We start from the raw sequence: 6614 nt of genomic DNA, 5'->3' as shown, positions 1-6614 counted from the left end.
TGTGTGTGTGTGTGTGTGTGTGTGTGTGTGTGTGTGTGTGGTGTTGAGGACAGGTGGCTTTTAAGGAATGTATGTTTATGATGTGCTAAGAGTAATGTGGTCTTAGACCGTCTAGCTAAGTGAAGTAAACGGTGAATAATGATTTCCTTCCTCTAATGTATAATGTCTCATAATACCTGAGTTATACCAACAACACCATCACATAAAAAACTATTATCTTTTAAAAAATAACAAATAACATTCATCCATGTACAAATGAAAGTATAATGTATAAGCAATTAAACACAACTTTGTTCCCTTCAATACATTCTGGGGCAAAGTCACACAGAATGGATTGCGGCCGCTGACAGCACCATGAATTGCATATCACTTGCGACCGCTATCTGCCCCGTCTCAAGGTCCCAGTCACAAAAGATATTACAGCGCAAACACACCCATAAAGTTTTGCAGCTGAGTGCAATTTGACCTTTTTTGCATTTGATTGCAATTTAACATGTGGCTAATTATAATGTTGCATTTGCTCCAAGAACACAGTAAGTAGAACAATGGCAGAGAGGTGCAGAAGCATTCCTCAAAACTGTGTTTGGTGTTTAACATCCCAGACTCCAGTCTTGTGGCGCTGTGGAACATTGTGGAACCTTTTAAATACACTTCAGTTACCACCAACTCTCTGGCTCCAATAATTTAACTGTAACTACATGTGGCTATTAGAATTGATCTTTGTGAATTAGGCGGTTTTTGCAATGCGGCTCATTTGCATTGAAAGGGGATCATTATGCGCTACATTTATACACATTACCTAATTTAAAGATGTGCTAATAGCACAGGAGCACCGAGATGCTATTTGCTTGGCAAAACAGTTAGGGGTGTATATCATCCTTTGTGGGTGCTTTGAGAACTACATGGTGTGTTTTTCGTGCAGGTTAAGCGGCCACAAACGCCGTGCTATCCTTTTGTATGTTCACCCCCAAGATTTTTTTTCTGCTTCAACCCTACTTGGTCTGGTAAGACCATAGACTGTATACAGTCTATGGGTCAGACCAGTAATTTATGATGGCTGATCTAAGCAAATATTGCTGTATAACAGCCAGTTTACTGACTTTATAATTTGTACTTATTGTGCTACTGTTACACTGCATTTTATTATTTACCATTATCACTCAATTGTTACTTGTGGCCACAGTGACTGCCAATGTAAAATCAATGTATTTGTAATATTGTATATGGAGAACTATAAACACGTTTGTTTTCATTTAACGGATAAAGCCAAATGTCCAAAGTGTTAAATGTTGTCTAAACACAATAAGCTGTAGAATAACTTTGCCTAAATAGAATAATTCAAAACTTGTAAAATATTCATTTAAATCAGCAACTATCGAATCAAAGACTATGTTAATACCAATACAAATCTGACGTGACGTTTAGTTCCAGCTTAACTTGATGCTATAGTGACATGGTAGCTTATATTCTTCATGTTCCACTTCCGGGATTGTTCAGGTGCTGCAGGAAATTCTGCCGGATGAATGTATTTTCCGTTTCCTTCCGCTTTCTTTGTGTTGGAAATTTAAATTTAGTGGATTTATGAGGACTAATGTTGACTGCTCCTCAGATCTCTGCAGGGTACATTGAGACAGCTAGCTAGATTATCTGTCCAATCTGAGTTTTCTCTTGCATGACTATTTGCAGCAGCTCTGTGCAGAGTTTAGCACCACCCATGACGATTCTGATTGGTTTAAATAGATGCCAATAAACCAGAGCACGTTTTCCTCCCATCCTTGGATGATATGTGGAGTAGCCAGACCCTCCTTTGGCTCACTTTGGATGAGGGTCTGGCAAAGCAAGACTAGTGACATGGTAACGCAATGTGACATTTGGGATCTCCTGACCTTTACTCCAGCGCCACCAGCAGGTTGATATTTTTGGTGTTTAGTGACTATTCAGCGGATTGCCAATTTTGTTCAGGCATTCATCATACGCTACGGACTCATGGTGCCACTTGACTTTTCCCCTTATGGAATAAGCAAGTTAACATTTATGTTTTTTAGTGAAATGTCATGAGCACTATGGGATGGATCGCCGTGAACATTTTTACAGACATTCATGCCCCCCTCAGGATGAGTTACAATGACTTTGGTTAACCCCTGACATTGCTGCCACCATCAGCTCAAATTTTCAAATTGTCCAATAATTGTCTTTGGTTAATGAATTAATACCTGCAAAACTAATGAGCTGCACCTTTTGTTAATGCTAATTAACAAGTGTTAGCAGGCAAAACTTAAGTTTTTAAACTTAAACGGTTCAAAATTGGTAAACCCTTCACATGCTTCACCTCAGTATGTTACTATTGTTATAGTAAGCATTTTACCGTGCTGACGACTCAAACACGTTCATCTTTATGAGTCAACGTTAGTGTTGCACCTGAAAATCAGATGTTTGACAAACCAGTTGACAAATTCTGCCTGTGCCGTGAGATGCGTTCCCAACTCAATTCATAACACTTACTTTAATCAAGTCTCAGTTTCCTGATGCAAATGGTGTGATTTGCATCACTTTGTCAGGTTCCTTAATTGAAAATGACTGAAACAAGGACAACTCCTTTGGATACAACTAGAGTCATATTTTTCACTCGTTTTAAGAGGCAAAAAAGACATGCCTGCAGAGAACCACACATACACACACACAACACACTGCATACCCTTGCCTGTGTATTTCCCTCTTCTCCCACTTTCTCCTTTCTGTGTGCCTAGTTTGCTTTGTATCTAGGAAACAAAAATGTCTGACTAAATAAGAATAATAGACAGTAGCCCCAGTACCACTGTCACTGACCTTGCTGATTACTTTCATGCCTGACAGACTCTCTGTATATTGCTTCCTTTTTGTTATTGAGCACATGTACACATGTCGCAGGCAACGAACTGCAATAGAGCTTGGCAATGATTACATTTATTGATTCATAGCAATAACAAGTGTGAGACAGCAACCCCTGATTTCCTTGTACCATTTATTACATCTGTGAAAGGAAGCCTTAATGATTGTGGTGTGTGGAAGTGGGATTTGTAGATTAGAGGGCCTTTCATGAATGGAGGCATTTAAAATAATGAGTCACTAAAACATATACAGTAAACAAACAGCAATGCTGTGTAGGCTTGGTTTCAATTGAGCCTATTCAGTAAGTTGACTTTCTTGGATATTTATATTCAGATGCCGTTTTGCTATACTGTAGAAAAAAGTCTTTACAAGTGTAGTTACAACAATATTTAACTGGGAAATGAATTATGGTACATTATGATTTAATAATTCCACAATGCAGCTTTATATGTTTTATAATGTTTATTTTTAGCTTTAGGAAAGACAGTGTTTCCCCCCGTCTTCTACCATCTGTTAGTGTAAAACTCTGAATACTTTATTACATTAAATATTTTCTTTCATAAAGTGTAAAAGTTTTACCTACAGTAGTGTCAGTGTTATATGCAGTGAAGTGGGGGTGTAGATGCCTGACACTCTCTGAGATTAATGGTAAAATACTACACAGACTGCAGTTTTTTATTGGGTTAAATTGAATGTGAATTGACGGCAGCCCAATAATGACTATACTGTCACACTCAGTTTAGTCTGATTTCCACATTTAGTGAAAGGCTTTTAACCTGTTTTGAAAGTCCAAGTTACTTCATTTACAAGACCTCAAGCCTACTTGTGACACATCCATCATAGTCTGACCTTGGATGCACTGTGGACAGCTATAAATAACTGACTTGCATCATGTTGCTGTTTATTCCACGTTCTTTGCAAAGTAAACACATAGAAGCAGCAAAGGATTGTCACATCTAAACTGGGAAGGGAACGATGATAAGTGAAAGAGAGATGGGAGGATGGAGTGAGTAAAAGGCATGTGCAGATGTAGGGGAAGGAGAAGTGAGGGGCGTGTCAGTAGGTGTCAATAAGGCCATCTACGGGGATGAGCGCTCCTGATAGATGCCCCAGCAAGACAGAGGGTTGCTGGGGTGTGAAGGAGGCCATCAATATCCTCTCTGCACAAGTCTCTCCGTCTACTTCTGTCTATACAGCGCTCTCTTTCTGTTTGGCCCTCCATCCTTTTTGATCTGCACAACCTCACTTGTCCTTCTTTTTCTCACACATCCACCTCCCTCCTCCTTCTATGATCCACACTTCAGCAAAGTTAAGAAGCTGCACATCACTTAAATACGGTCTCAGAATTATACGTTCACCCACTCCTCCTATCTGAAATATTTATCTCCTTCTATTTCTTGACTTCCCTCTCCTTCCAAGAGGTAAGAGAAACCACCCATTAATCTGACCCATGGGCCCCTTGGAGTTGATGGAAAAACAATGGGGTGTTTAACCTCCTCCTCTTTTTTTTTTTTACCTTTGTCCACGCAAATCCATCCTTCCCATGCGCCATGTCTGTTTTTTGCCTCTTATTGTCACAGTCAGGCTGTTATGTGTGGGGCTTAGGGAGCCATGTGGGTCAAACTGCTAAGCGATATGTTGCTTCACATGTACAAACACCCACAGTGGGAATACATTGTGTCCACCCTAAAAATAAAACACCCATTTTATTTCTATGGTGTCCACCCACACACTGTACTAACAGTACACAGCAACATGCAGACAGTAAAAGGCACACATGCATTAAATTTGCATACATATGTGCATGCATATTAAATGTCCCTATATGTACTTCATGTGCCATTTATGCAGTTTCACATCCGTTTACAGTATATACTTACAGATTACATGCATATTGTAGTAGAAAACACATAAGTAATTCAGCTAGCTGTTGCAATTTTGAGTGATTCCACACCCACTCAAACATATAACAAAGCTGAAAAGGTGCTTTTCAGATATGCACTTATTTGAAACCAATTTTAAAGATTGTTTTTGCTGACCTTCAGTGATTTTACTTCCTAACCTACTGCAGTGATGTTGAAGTGTTGAGTATGGTTAGAGATGCAAAAGGGCACATATTTTCATTAAAACTTTCAACCAGAGTGGGCAATGAAATATTGTTTTTCAACCTGGTATTAAGTTACTCTTGATCAGTAAGATTGTTACATTGTTACATTATTTTACAGGGTTGTATTCCAACAACCATTTCCGTTTTTGAAACCACGTTCAGAAAATACCAATATTTGTCAAACCTTGATGTAATTGAGTCTCTTATCAAATCTTTACCCACCCTTGCCCTTTTATTGGCAAACAGAAATGTATAAAACATTCACACAGCAAGCAGCTCATGTTTAGCCAGTGCTGGTTGAAATGACAAATGCCATGGGGGTAGATTATCAGATACAGATAATTACTGTTTAACTTACCCAAAGGCCGGAGTGTAGCTTTTGGCTGGTTAATGGGATCTCTGTAGTCAGCCAAAGAGTGTCTGTTAGTCAAAGAAACACCACTGTGTTTAAAGCTGATGATGAAACAGGGGAATGGCTTTCTTAACCAGGGGAGGGTTACTTTAGTTCCACAGCTGACCCTGGTCCCCAATCTCCATTACCTCACTATCTGAAGACCAAGACTGCCAAGGGGGGAAATAAAATAAAAAAGAATTCATAAACATACACACAGCAACTTTACTTACTGTAAATGTCAATTGAGGTGTGTTTTTGTTATTAGTTAATACATCTTTTGTACCAGATGTATTCATTTTGCATAAATGAACCCTATTCACTTCCAAACACTGCATTGCAGTTAGATGTGCTTAGCCAAGGGTTAGCATCCATAGACTAGCCACACCCACGCACACATATGCACACATACGTGCACACATACGCACATACACACACACGCACACGCACACACACACACACACACACACACACACACACACACACACACACATTTACACACAGAGACTTCCGAAATAGACAGGGGATGCATCTTGACATGTGATGGCGTTTTACTAGCTGCAGAATGACAGTGTTTGTCTGTAACTGAAGGTTGTGCCTAGATCCCTCTGTTCGCGTCACACCAAACGCCCACTGCTTCGTCTACGCACAGCCACAAGAGCCGACTAAAAGCTTTTCTTTTTTAATCATTTATTCTGATGCACGTAGTTTTGGAGCTTCCACATGAGGAAAGCAGTTTGTAGTGTTCTCATATCGTCTTCAACAACAAACACTGAAGGCTGTCTCAATTTCAACACTTGCTGTTTGATGTCAGACGCCTGCTGTTTCCCTTCTAAGGAGGGAAAATTATGACTATTTTTAACAACAAACTTCTTCTTCTTCTACAATATTGAGGTGCTGACTCCGCATCTGGTGTTAGAAAGTGATTTTTGTAGTTCTTTTATAGTTCTACTACTTGTATTGCACTGATTCTTAATTTTGATTCTATATGTGAAGGACATTTGCAATCATTAATGCTCAAATTAACATTCAGCATTGTCATTTACACCATGATGCAATAAATGTATTAAACTTAAGAGCTGGATGAATGTAGTACATGACCTACATTATAAAATATTTTAGCATGACTAGGGATGCCAATGGGATTCCAGGATAAATATTGATAGTAGTAGTTGAGGTATCACCGTCTAAGTCTAAGTCTAAGTCTAAGTCTACTGTGTGTGTGTGTGTGTGTGTGTGTGTGTGTGT

At 39.2% G+C, this 6614-nt stretch overlaps 1 protein-coding gene and 1 long non-coding RNA gene across 2 annotated transcripts in view; both read left to right on the top strand.

Moving 5' to 3' along the window:
• The window catches only part of LOC116670680 (uncharacterized), a 16818-nt gene extending 16286 nt beyond the window's left edge, over positions 1-532 (top strand). Inside the window, exon 3 of the long non-coding RNA XR_004327091.1 lies at positions 321-532. This is a non-coding gene — a long non-coding RNA (uncharacterized LOC116670680). The remainder of the gene's footprint in view (positions 1-320) is intronic.
• Positions 1-6614, top strand: part of dlgap2a (discs, large (Drosophila) homolog-associated protein 2a) — a gene marked incomplete in the record, with an annotated part of 152544 nt that overhangs the window by 66864 nt on the left and 79066 nt on the right.

The sequence above is a fragment of the Etheostoma spectabile genome, chromosome 20, assembly GCF_008692095.1.
Source record: "Etheostoma spectabile isolate EspeVRDwgs_2016 chromosome 20, UIUC_Espe_1.0, whole genome shotgun sequence".
Classification (NCBI taxonomy): Eukaryota; Metazoa; Chordata; class Actinopteri; order Perciformes; family Percidae; genus Etheostoma; species Etheostoma spectabile.
Note: the sequence above shows the minus strand (reverse complement) of the source record. Positions and strands in the feature narration are given on the sequence as shown.